Genomic DNA, 13,807 nt, shown 5'->3' with positions numbered 1-13,807 from the left:
ACAATCCCAGACAAACCGCTTAACTCAATAAACTGTATAACTTTGAAAAACAAATGAAGTTTTAAAAAAAATATAGAAGACAAGGAAATAAAATAATTAAGGATTTCCCAAGGACATAAACCCACCTTGGCAACTAAATGTGACCTCTGGAAACTAGTAAGTCTAACCTAATTGTCCTGCAAAGTGAAACATAACAAAAAAGAATGCATTTGATGGGGGAGGGGGGGAGGAAGAGCAACAAAGAAGCAACATTGTTCTCATGCTGTCATAACCCTTGCCAAATGCATGACATCAACAGCGGAAACCCCTAGGTCTCCGTGTTCAGTTCCCCAGTCTATAAAGTGGGGATAACAGTATCCCTCTCATAGGATTGTTGTGAGGCTTCGATACAATAATGAACATTAAAGAGCAGACAGCAATGTTGGAAATAAATATTATTAACACAGTTAATACTTTACTCTTTTTTTAAACAACTGAAATTATTTTTTATTTCAAATCATTCAATTGTCACAGTGATACAGAAAGTTTACTTGAATGCTTACCTTGTATACTCAAACATCCAGGCCTCTAACTCTTTCACATATATCTCCTAAAAGGGGGGGAAGGAGATAAAGTGATTATCCAAGAGAAACAGAAAAAACAGTTAATGAAGATTGTTACAAAGATGCTAATCATACTGAAGAACCGACTGCACTTGAAAAAATACTCAGGCCACCAGGCTTTATCTTACAATTTTTAGTTGGATTATGATCAATCATTCACTCATGAAGCAAGTCAGCAATGAGAAAAGTTTGTACTAACTATACATTAACTCAGTAATGCTGAGACAAGCTTTTTCCATTTCTAAATAGGTAAAGTCTCCAAATTATGCACAGATGGTGCTCTCCAAGTTCAGTTCTACTTTGTTATAAAACCTGTGGAACACTTTTCCAAAGAAACAAAATTATGAAATAAAGTTGAGACCTTGGGCAATGAATAAGGCCAATTTAATCCATAACAAAGGAAGAATCATGGAAAAAAGAAAAGAATAAATATAACCATGTTAGGTGCTTTCCAGCACTTCTTTTGTGCTCTCATAGCTAGCAAAAAAATAGCTCTACTTGGGATTAAGAACTGTGTCACACTTTGTTTTATTCACTCTGTATCCTTGTAAACATAAACAGTATATAACAGAGTACCTCCCTTCTATCTATTAAATAAATAAAATATTTATTTAACAAAAGGATAATGAGAATTAAGAGTATTATTATATTGTATATATGTACACTACATTTTCCTTATCCATTTATCCATCAATGGACACCTCGGTTTTCCATGTCTTGGCTATTGCAAATAATGCTGCAATGAACATGGGGTTGCAGATATCTCTGCAAGATAGTGATTTCATTTCTTTAGAATATATTCCCAAAAGCTGAATTGCTGGATCATACAGTAAGTCCATTTTCAATTTTTTGAGGTAGGTTTTTTTATTTGCAGTTTTTCTACTATTTCTAGTTAGTACAGAAGGCTATCAACTGAAAAATCAATACAATGGCCCAAAACATGCAATAAAAAAACTTATTAGAAGACTCAATATTCAGACAAAAATCCTAATTAAAACCCAACATTTTTCTAGTTCAAATGCAACTACCTATACTTAGAGATTTCAGAAATGAAGTAGATAAAATTACCCAATGGAATAATATAAATTATTTTAGGAACAAAAATAATTACAAAAACAACTGAAAATTATTTAAAATTACAGACTTTAGCAAACAATGTATTTGATGTCCACATTGCAAAGCTGAATTTCACAGTTTAAATCCTGAGACAATTTACCTAAAAAAGAAATCCTTTAATTTTTCATTACTCAAATAAAACAACTCAATTCCTATGACACGTCCTTAAAGGAATAAAGATTAATTTATCCTAGAGAGATAGAGCTCACTTCAAGCTTTATGGAATATTTGATAATCACATTTCTTCTTCCCGACACAAAATTCAGGTGGATTGTCACCTTAAATGGAGTAAAGCATGAAAAGCACTTAAGCTCCAATCTAGTATTAGAAATAATCCACAAATATTATTTCTCTTGAATGCCCTTTCTGCTTTGAAAGTCTATTTCCCCAGTGAAAAACCAATTTACTTTACTTTTTATAATGATTTCATTTCATGTAAATTTATGAAGGCTGTATAAATATCTGTTAGAATGAATGTAGGAGTTTGAATAGTTGATAATGACTATTGAGCAAAAGAAGAGACAAGGGTTGTGTCATCAGCAAAGGGGACAAAAGCACCTCTAAATCACCTGCCGTATTAACACAACATCTTTTACACCAAAATTTTAAGTGAGGTTTTTTGTTTGTTTGTTTCATCTACACTCCCCATTACAGTCTCTTTCCCTGGAGAATTTTTTTTTTTAATTGAAGTATAGTTGATTTACAATGTTGTGTTAGTTTCAGGTATATAGCAAAGTGATTTAGTTATAGATGTGTAACTTCTTCAGAATCTTTTCCATTATAGGTTATCATATAAGTGAGGTCTTATTTTTTTTTTTGTTTTATAAGTGAGGTCTTTATGTGATATTTTTGAATAATATGTTTATATCCAAAAGAATTTAATCATAATTAATTAAATCTATTTTGAATTTTGATTCAAGAATGTTTTCTGTAGCAAGAGCAATGTTCAACTTCTCTGCTTTAGTAAACTATATGATAAAATGTGGAACTTGCTAAGGGAAAGCAAAGCAGGAAACTTACTATGTCACTTTTAGACACCTGCCCTTATAGTAAATATCATCAATTCCAAGCATATTCCAAACTTTCAGGTAGTGTGGGTGAAGGAACAAAAGAGCATAAAAACTGACACACTTCCATGGTGTAGGTTTATATCTTAGTGTTTTCATTCTGAAAAGCAAACGAGGCAAATTGAGACTTCCAGCTGGCTGCCAGAAGGGCTGTCACGAGTACCAACATTCTTAGGTTAACATTTTCATAAACTCTTTTCACATTTCTTCTAAGTATCTTAAATAACATTAAACACTACATAACATGATGCAGCTGCTTTGGAATAACAGTTTGGCAGTTCCTCAAAAAGTTAAACATAGAGATACCATATAACTCAGTAATTCCATCCTAGGTAAGTAACAAGGAAAACTGAAAATATGTCCACATAAAAACTTGTACACAAATGTCCAAGTAACATCATTCCTAATAGTCAAAAAAATGAAAACAAACCAAATGTCCAACTACTGATGAAAGGATGAACCAAATGTGGTATATCCTAACAACGGAATATTATTCAGCCCTGAAGAGCAATGAAGTACTGATATGTCACACCACAGACAAACTTTGAAAACATGCTAAGTGAAAGGATGCAGACACGTAAGGCAATATATCCTATGATCCTATTTATATGAACTACTCTCTTTTTTAAAATTGGAATATAGTCAGTTACAATGGGTCAATTTCTGGTGTACAGTACCATGTCCCTATATGAACTACTGTTAATAGGCAAATCTATAGAGATATAAGCAGATTAGTGGCTGCCAGGGGCTGGGTGAAGTGGAAAAATTTAAGAGGGGTTCCTTTGAGGGTGATGAAAAAGTTCTGGAACTAGATAATGGTGATGGTTGCATAACACTGAATATATTTAACATCGCTGAAACGTGTGTTATGTCAATTATATTTTAATTAATGAAAGAAACCCTACAAAACAAAAAACAAATGCTAACATCTTATCAACTTCCAAAACAAACGATGCTTATTTCAGTACACCTTTAAAAATCTTATTGTTAATTTCATAAGAACATTAGAAACATTTTCAAAATTAAACGTTTTTCTACAATGCCCAATGCCATCCTTAACTTTCTATTTGCCGGGAATTTTCATAAAACTCTTTACCACCAGCTTTGCAATGCTTAATCTGCCGGGGTCGGGACCAATTTTATATAATACCTACATAATTCAAGTGAATTTTTAAATGGGCAGAATGTTCGATTAAATTTGGCTTACCAATATCACATGTTGAATTTTAGTACAAGAGAGGAACATATTTATTTCTGATGAATAAGATCAGCAAAAGATCAGAAACTTTTTAGATAGCAAAATTTACCTGGTTTGCTTTAGCCCTCACAAACCTATCTCTGACATTCATTTTTTAAAACGTTGACATTCAATACAAAAAGGCAACATCCAAAAAAAGGCCATGCCAAATGCAATAATAGCTCATTAATCTATTTATCTCAAATACAATAGAAAATACCATTTCTGCTGAATGTGATTCTAGGCAAGGCCAAATTCACCTACATAATAATTTGCCCAATGTTCATTCACAATCTTCCTGCTCTTTCTTAACAAGATTTGAGTTGAATAGGCTCTCAACATATATGAATTAATTACATAAATTATCAGATTAAATAACAATATCAACTTGAAATAATTACATCTAATTGGGACCTATGCAAACCAGGCAATGGAAGTAAAGGCGTTATATATTTTACTCATTTCAGCCTCACAGTCCTTACAGAGACATTAAGTAACTGACCTAAGGTCACAAAACTAGTATATTGCAAAGCCAGGATTCAAACCAAGATCTGTCAAACACACAATCAGTCTTGCTAAAACATTCCAAGTGCAGGCTTTACAGGAATATATTTTCAGTTTAAGGCAAATACTCATTTTCTCTTGACTATGGCTTCTAAATGCTTTGGGAATAAGGAAGAAAAAGAGTGACTGAAAAGAACGTTGCTGAATAATCAACTGAGGTGTCTAGGGAAAATGCAATGCACTGTGTGCCTACTATGTGCCACGTGCTGTGCTGGCCATTTTAAATGCATGATCGCTTAACTGTGACAACAGCCCTGGGAGGTAAATATTGGTACTACCTCCTTTTTTATGTAAGATGGAACTGAAGTTTAGAAGGTGCAAGAAGGGCCAAGGTTACAGAAGTTGCAAGGCATATAGTTGGAACTGGAAACCAAACTCAGTTCCTCAATAAATATTTACTGAGTGTTTACTACGTACCAGGGCTATATGGGGCACTTAGAATGGAATATTAGAGTTCCCCCACATACAGCTCAAACCAAACCCATCCTCTTTTTGCTTAGGGAGTAAATCATTGTAAAATTGAAAAATCCCCACAGATTTTTTTCTTTGAATAGCTTTGTTTTAAATGATTACTCATGCTTTGGTCATACACGTTAAGTACTACTCCGAAACCCAAAAAGTGGATTGTCAGAAAAACTGAACAAGCCTCCAGTAGTAAATGAGAAAACTGAAGCAATTCTGTCCTACAGGCATGATTTTGAACATATTGCTAGGTAAAGAAGACCACACTTTGGAAAATACACTTCCTTGTGTTCTGAAGGATGATTTAAACCATTAAGCATTTTGCGAAGCTTTCGAAGGTCTAGCAGATTTTAAATGACAGGAGTGAAATTTCAAAAAGAATAGGAGAAGTCAGCACCAAGGCTAGTTTAACATTAATAATAAGTGATCTAATAAATAGGTCTGTGTTTGCCCAGTCAGGTTTTGCTTATTATGTCAGTTGGAAAGCCAGAAGGAGACTGGTTTCAACTCCCTTACAACCTGTATCATGACAACATCACTTTATCAGAAATGTAGCGCTAATGTCAGCATAACACTGAGACAGTTCAAATTTAAAACTGATGTTTCTTTTCCAACCATTTTCCTTATTCATTTATGGTAGAGAACTGAGATGACTTAACTTAGGGGGGAAAAAGGTAATTAACATGTACTAAGAGCCTTCTATGTGCCAGATACCACATGCATTTTCTTATTTAATTCTCATAGCCACCTGCAAGACATTAACTTTGTCTTTTAGAGGAAGAAATAGAAGTTTTGAGAAATGAAGTACCTTTTCCCAGGTCACATAGCTAATAAAGAGGCAGAGCGCCAAGGTTCAAACTGTGATGTCAACTATTACAATGTTCCAAAGCACTAAATACCTACGTCTTCATTGATAAAGAAACTTCTGTTTAAAAAAAAATTATGGTAATATAATATTGGAGCAGAGAAAGCAGAGTAAAATAATAGTTTGGATTGTAAACTGTTTTTGTGCCTCAGAAGTATTAGAGAATGATGCTGATCTTTTTAAAAAATTCCTAGGATGGTCATTGTGAAAGAGAATATAAAATGCCTTTAAGTCAAAATACTAGGCTTTCGAGTAGAAAAAATTAACAAATAAATATAATCGTTTAATATCATCAAAAGAGAACTAAGTTTAAAAAAAAAAAAACTAGTTTTATTCTAAAGCAATGGTTTTTAAAAGACTGTAGGTCACTAGCATAGCCTGGCTCAAAGCAGCATTTTTCAGAGTTAACTCCACGGAAGACTAATCTCTACAAAAATATTGAAAGATAATGAGTTTCCACAGTCAAACAAGTTTACGAAATGCTGGACTTCACATTAAACCAGTTTCTTTGCTGGTTACAAATAATATAACACAGTGCCTGGAGTCCTCTGGAGCCAGACTATCTAGGTTTGAACCCCGGCTCTTCCACCTACTAGCTTGGACTAGCCATGGGACTCTGGGCATGGTATTTCACCACTCTGGGCCTCAGTTTTCTAATCTGTTCAAAAAAAAAAAAAAAAAAAAAAGAGATAACTGCAGAAGACAGACTTGTGAAGATTAGAAAGATTAATAAATGTGAGGTTGAGAGAACAGAGCCTTAAAATAAGTGCTCGATAAACGTTAAATTACTAGTAGTAATATCATTTCCCTGAGTCTTTATGAAGCTGATGAAAGCTGATGTTCATTGTGAATTGCCAAGGGGCAAAGAGTTAACCTAATATGCAGTTTCCCAAACTTATATGATAGAACCCACTTTTCCACAGACCATCCATCAGGAAGACTGGCTAATGTCTTTTCAAAATAAAATAAAACAAAAAGTAGTCTGAGAAACAATACAGAATTCCATCATTAAAATTAAATCTGTTTTAAAAAACACAAGGTAAGCACTTCACAGTTGGTGAACACACTGAGGTGCAGGGAGGGTGGCGTGTCCACAGAGGGCATGGAAGGTCCACGCCCCTTCCCCCATACCTTGCCCCCCCGCATCGCTTCCATCTGGCTCTTCCTGAGTTGTATCCTGTGAAGTAAACCAGTAATCTCTCCTTACAGATTCTTGCACATGGATTCAGTGCCTGAAACCTGCACATGGAGTGGAATGGAACATTGTTTTATTTTTCATTCTCATAGCCCCCAGGGGCTTCAAGAAATCATCTGCCTCATCAGAGTTGCCACTCAATTATCCAAGATACTGTATGGTACCATCCAGCCAGGGATCATTTGAATAAGGACCTGAATGGTTTCCATTATCAAGATATAGTCATCTATCTAAGTCTTATAGCCATCGTATAGACTTGAAGTCAATATCCAAATGATGGTGTTTTTTTTCCATTTGGTGTTTATTGTGCCCATGCGGCAAATTTACAGTCATTACCAGAAATGCCAATTATGCTACCTTTCCACTTAAAACTTTTTCTAAGCGGTATGTGTCAGGATCTTCAGAAATGCTTACACCCTTCGATCAAAGAATTAATTTCCAAGAATCAATATTATGGGAATAAATAAGAATACAAGATAAAACTTCATGTAAATACACATATTGCAACACTGTTTAATATTCTGGAACACTAGAAATACCAAAAAAAAGTAATTTTAGGGGAAGGATTAAACAGAGTGGTACATTAGTTGTATTACACTGTCATTACAAATTATATTTCAGAGATTATGAATAATGCTATGTGAAAAAGCAAGTTATACATTTTTAACAGTATAGGCATAATTTTCTAAAACAAGCCGATAAAACCCTAAGTAATCAAAATCTAAGACAAAAGCTAAATCTAGAAATACACCTAAATGTCAACCATGGTTGATTTGAGCCATAGGTGACCCTCTTTCTAAGTCTCTACATTTTCCAAGTTTCCTTTATTGAGAATGTCTTACTATTAAAATATTTTTTCTAAATCTAAAAAAAAAAGTTGAATTTTTGCCCCTAAATTTTTTTTGTACCCCCACCCCAAATCTCGCTTAATTCTTACTTGCTACCACTTGCCTCTGAGCTAAAGTTCTAATAGATGACAAAAGAAACAGTGTGAAGCAAACTGGCCTAGTGGTTAAAAAGATGGGGAAACTGTGAAATGTGATTTCTTTCAAATGTTACTTATTAGTTTGTGAGAGGCGGAGATGGTTAAACACAACAATGAAATCATATTTCCTGCTAGCTAAATTGTTCTTAGTTTATGTAAGTGTAATCATACACATCAGTATTTCTCAGTGTTCTGCAAAAACACCATGCATCATGGTTCTATGACCTGAGGAAGTCTGAAAGCATATTTTATGCCAAAGATTAATGTAGTGTAACCTTTGGTTTTAAGGCATTTGGGGAGAAGTAAAACTCCTGGAGTATTATCTCACAATTTTATGATTTGATACATTTTCTAATTCCAAAAAATAAACACTCTGAATGTAGCATTTCAGGTTATACTTTAGAACTTAAATGTGACTTAATCATTGCTGCAGTATTACTAAATTTACATGCCTTGAAAGAGATCATGAACTATTCATAATGCTTTTCCCTCCTTTCATGACTCAGAAATTTTCAAGCTGCCCCCCAACCTGGTGTCAGCTGTGCAAAGGCCTGATGACCTAATGAATTCTCACCTCAATTTGGACTCAGGGTTATCTCTACCCACCTACCTATCCCTTAAGAGACAAGCTTGTCAAGGCCAAAAGATCAAGTGAGCACCAACAGCCTCTACCCCTGCCTTCCTCCTCCCCCAGGGCTAAGCCTTGCTGCAAAAGAAAACAGCCCCATGCTAGGGTTCTTCATGACATGCTGAGCAAAGGCCACAGGCTGCTAAACATTGCCAAATAGACCTGGAAACAGGAAGTCACCTAGCTTTGTGCATAACTCTGTACCTCAGTCTGTCAGCATAAATGCAATTTGCTGCAAAATTAATAAGAACATCTTTGAGCTCAGCTAAGACCACCATGTTCATCATCACCACGATCCTCCAAAATGTAAGACCCTCGCATCGATTCTTCTTTCCTGCTGATCTCGCTTCTGCTCTGTACTCTTTCCCCTCCTCGGCCATCACACATCCTCCAACAGCTATATCCCTGGTAACCCTTTTACTGTTCCACTGTAAACAAGGATCCTAGACCCCAACCAAATTATACAACATGCCAGCGGTCTTCTTCTTCTTCTCTATGCTAACCTCGCAGTGAACTCTCTCCCACTCAGCAAGTATGAAGCATGGACGCCATTCCCTGTTCACCATCACAGTTCTTTAGCCTCAAATAAAGGTACCTCTTTTGAGGTTTAGGTCTTCTGTTGCTACCTTCTCTCTCTTTGTCACCCACTGGCCTCCTGGCCACACTCACTTCAGGCTTTGGAACCTGGTTCAGAATCTTTCCATCCCTTGCTCTGCCTCCATTCTGAGCAACTCACTTGCTGTGTAGCTGACTTCTGACTCGAGCTTTACAGTTCCCTTGTCTCCTCAGCACCAGGAAACTTCTCTTTCTCTCCACTGCAGAAACCCTTTCTATAGCCCGATCTTGGACCAAGTCATAACCAGCAACTGCCCCTCCTATTTAATGCTAAATTCCAGCATCCAGTCTCAAACACTTCATATCCCAGCAGCTACTTTCTGGCTTCATTTGTTCCCCATTCAGCCTGGACTCAATGGCCCATCACTCCAAGTGCTCCCACTACTAGAATTTCCTGCCTCCTTACCCTTTCTGCCACACTGGCCAGTAAAACTCGGACCAAGATCAGTCCGATTGTTCAACTTGTCTGCTCTGATACTCAGGCTGGTGAGGCCTGGGGGGCAGGGGAGGTAGGAGTCATCACACAACCATATACACCAGAGCCTTGAATAATGCATTATTACAATTCTTCTAAGTAATCCCATTCAGTTAGCCCTCTCATTTCTCTCAATGGTCCTCTCAAAATTCTCCCTTTCTCATCAAACTCTCCTCTCCAATCACCATCACCTTCCCCTATAATCTCAGCTGATGAGGATATCCCCCTAGGTCACTAAAAAAATTCATCAAGTGTGTTGATGCCCCAGATTTCTCACCTACCAGCCAAACACTTTTCTCCATCTGCACCATCCCTTCTTCCTTTATTCCTGCTTCAGTGGAAACAAGACTCTTATTCCCACTCACACCAGCGTCTTCACTGACCCCTCTACTCCTAAAGACAATGTTCAATCAGTCTCACACACCTCCTTTTCCCAGTGGCTTCAACTTCTCCCTTCCTCCTGACTTCTTCCGTTTAGCATATAAGCATGCTTAACTTTCCCTCATCATGATGGAACATGCCGTCTACATACTATCCTGTATCTCCACAAGCTTTTTGGAAAGAACATCTGCATTTACTGCTTCCCACCTCTCACAACATTCACTCGTCAGTCCTCAGCAACCTGGCATTTATCTTTACCATGGAAACGCACTGACACTGTTCTACAGAAGATGGTCAGTCAGCCACTTGTTGATTTGTCCTTCTATTAGTTGACCCATTTGATACATCTGACACTGCTGGCCACTCTTTTCTTAAAAATTCTCAGTCTTCATTTAACAACATTTACTGAAAACCTACTTTATGATAAGGGGATAAGATGATGAACATGACAGTCTTAGACCTCAAGAAACTTAAAATCAAGTTGAGGAAGCTTCTATGATAATTCATACCCTTCTTTCCACCTCTCAGATCATCCCTTCTTTTCTCTACTAAGCCCTTAGGTGCTGATCATCCCCCAGGCCTCCCATCTTTGCTCTTCTCACATCCATCCCAGGATTACTGTATTGACATTACCTACTCACTGATGATTACAAAATTTATATCTCTTGCTGAGAAATCTACCCCAAGTTCTGGATCCATTTACTCCCTCTGAAAAGGTACTGGTACTTGGATATCTCACTATCTTGATAGTGCCCTTTGATACACAAAAGTTTTCAATGTTGATAAAGTCCAATTTAACTATTTTTTTCTTTGGCTATTTGTGCTTTGGGAGTCCTGTCTGAGAAACTGCTGCCTAATTTAAGATCATGAATATTTACACCTACATATTTTCTAAGAGTTTTATAGTTTCAGCTCTTATATTTAGGTCTTTAATCCACTGAAACCGTAATTCTCGAGAGCTAAGAATTTCAATGGCAATGTCTAAAGAGTAAAAAAAAACTTTTTAACTTCTAAAGCCATGGCTTTAAATATCACACCCCAAGGCAAGAGAACTTTCCTGGCAGAGTTTATACTGTAAACTACAGCATAGAGGAAGTGGCAGGTGGTGACGTAAATGCAATTCTCCCACACAACTGAGAGGCCATAAAAACCTAGGGGAGGAGCACAGAGAGAAAGAGGAATTAGAAGATAGTTTAGATATTAGTTCAAAATCCCTACCTCCTGGCCTATCTGGGACTGAGTCTTGGGGTGAGGAAGGGTGAGAAAAATCTCCAGTATGTTTAGGGAAGGACTCAAAATAGAAAATAATTATGTTTCTCCTTCCCAGTTTATGGTCCAGAGAACTGCAAGCCTTTTAGCAAAACCTTGCAACCAACACTGTATGGATGTGGTAAGGGAGCAATTGCCAATGACATGCCCAGACCACATTCCTGAAAAGTTACCTCAATCCCAATCATCCCAGCATGATGTAGAAACCATTAAGGAGTTTGCTTTGGGCCCACGGGTGCAAAAGAGCCTGGGATTAAGGAGGACCCAGCAGACAAAGATCCATGGTAGCAGCAGGAACCTCAGCCTCAGATGCAATAGAGCAGACAGTGCCATTCAAGACTAAGTCAGAACAAGTTCAGTGCAGCCATTATGGAAAACAGCATGGAAATTCCTCAAAAGACTAAAATTGGACTTACCATATGATCCAGCAATCACACCCCTGAGCATATACCCAGAGAGAACCTTAACTCAAAAAGATACATGCACACCAATGTTCATAGCAGCACTATTTACAATAGCCAAGACACGGAAACAACCTAAATGTCCATCGACAGATGACTACATAAAGAAGCTGTGGTGTATTTATACAATGGAATACTACTCAACCATAAAAAAGAATAAAGTAATGCCATTTGCAGCAATATGGATGGACCTGGAGATTGTCATTCTAAGTGAAGTAAGCCAGAAAGAGAAAGAAAAATACCACATGATATCACTTATATGTGGAATCTAAAAAAAAAAAAAAAAAAAAAAAAAGACAAACGAACTTATTTACAAAACAGAAACAGACTCACAGACATAGAAAACAAACTTATGGTTATGGGGGGTGGGGGGAGGGATAAATTGGGAGTTTGAGATTTGCAGATACTAACTACCATATATAAAATAGATAAATAACAAGTTTATACTGTATAGCACAGGGAACTATATTCAATACCTTGTAGTAACTTATGATGAAAAAGAATATGAAAATGAATCTATGTATGTTCATGTATGACTGAAGCATTGCGCTGTACACCAGAAATTGACACAACGTTGTAATGTACTAAAGAAAAAAAAAAGACTAAGCCAGAACAAGGTACAACTCAGGAGTGGCACAAAGATGAGACGCCCTCTCTTCAATACCAGGAAATATTACAGGGCTTCTCTACTAATACCTTCCAGACCAGAGGGAAAAAAAGGAAAGTTATGTGGAAAAACTGAGTATTTATCCATAGAACTAACTACTTACCCAAAGGTCTGATTTCATCTGGAATTAACTAGGTTAAACCAGAAGCTACTGACTTTATCTTAAATTGCAAAGGTTGTTTTCTACTACCCACTAGAGATAAGAAGCTCCAGAGACAAGGAAATTTTAGTTATAGAAAAACAATGAAAGTTACATGTTTACACATTCAAGTTTGTAGTTTACGAAATCTATGCCTGCTATACTTCCAATTAGGTGCCTCACTGCACAAAAAGTAAAATGTCAAATCCTTGCCTGCGTGATCTACCACTGCAAAATCACAACATGCTGCTCTTTACTTGGAAACCGAAATTACATTGGTTTCTGTCCATTCCTAAAATATGCCAAGGTCTTTCCTCTCTCATGGCTTTGCCACTCGCTATTTCCTTTACTCATTCCCATAGCTCTTTATATAGGTTGCTCCAACTCAACCTTTAGTTTCAATGTAAATGTTTCTTCCTTGAAGAGGCCTCTCTGACCACCTTGTAAAAAGCAGTACAGCACCCCATTACCTCCTATCCTGCACCCCTTGCAATCTAAACTCCCAAGCTCTATCCTCGTCTGTCTTGTTCTCCCCAGGGTCTGGTCAACGATAGGCACTCAATAAATAGTTCTACGTGAATGAAAGAATCAAAGTTAAATGGGAGAGACAAAATAAACTTTAAAATCTTCTAATAAATCTAAGTATTAAAGAGTTAAAAAAATTAAAAGTGGACAACCACCACATCTTAATTTGAATATCAAAGTCAAATAAAAGACCATAAGTAAGTTTCTCTTTCTGTTTTAAGAACAATGCAATTAAAGAGTTTCAGAAAGGTGGTATGTAAAACCATAGGGCGCTTTCTCCAGGCTAAAGCCATTTAAAACAGAGACAAACATCCAGCAAAGAATCAGGGCAAGTTTTTTTTTAATTAAAATAAATAAATAAAGCCCACAAGAATAAAATTTAGCATATAAAAACACCAAAGACCCAAAGAGACTATTTGAATATAATGGAAGGTGCTTCATAGTCTTTTATGGTTAAACAGTAATGTAAGACAGCAATTCTCCCCACATGACTCTATAAATCTAATGCAACTTCGCGTAAAACACAAAAGGATCGTGTATATGTTTCAGTTAAT

The 13,807-nt window shown here is 36.5% G+C and overlaps 1 protein-coding gene across 6 annotated transcripts in view; it reads right to left on the bottom strand.

Moving 5' to 3' along the window:
• SHLD2 (shieldin complex subunit 2) overlaps positions 1–13,807 on the bottom strand; it is a 77,111-nt gene that overhangs the window by 53,087 nt on the left and 10,217 nt on the right. For all 6 annotated transcript variants that reach the window (XM_032491618.1, XM_032491619.1, XM_032491616.1 and 3 more), the window contains one exon: positions 543–589. The gene's annotated coding sequence lies outside the window, so the exon portion shown is untranslated. The remainder of the gene's footprint in view (positions 1–542; positions 590–13,807) is intronic.

This window comes from Camelus ferus, chromosome 11 (genome assembly GCF_009834535.1).
Source record: "Camelus ferus isolate YT-003-E chromosome 11, BCGSAC_Cfer_1.0, whole genome shotgun sequence".
Lineage (NCBI taxonomy): Eukaryota > Metazoa > Chordata > Mammalia > Artiodactyla > Camelidae > Camelus > Camelus ferus.
Note: the sequence above shows the minus strand (reverse complement) of the source record. Positions and strands in the feature narration are given on the sequence as shown.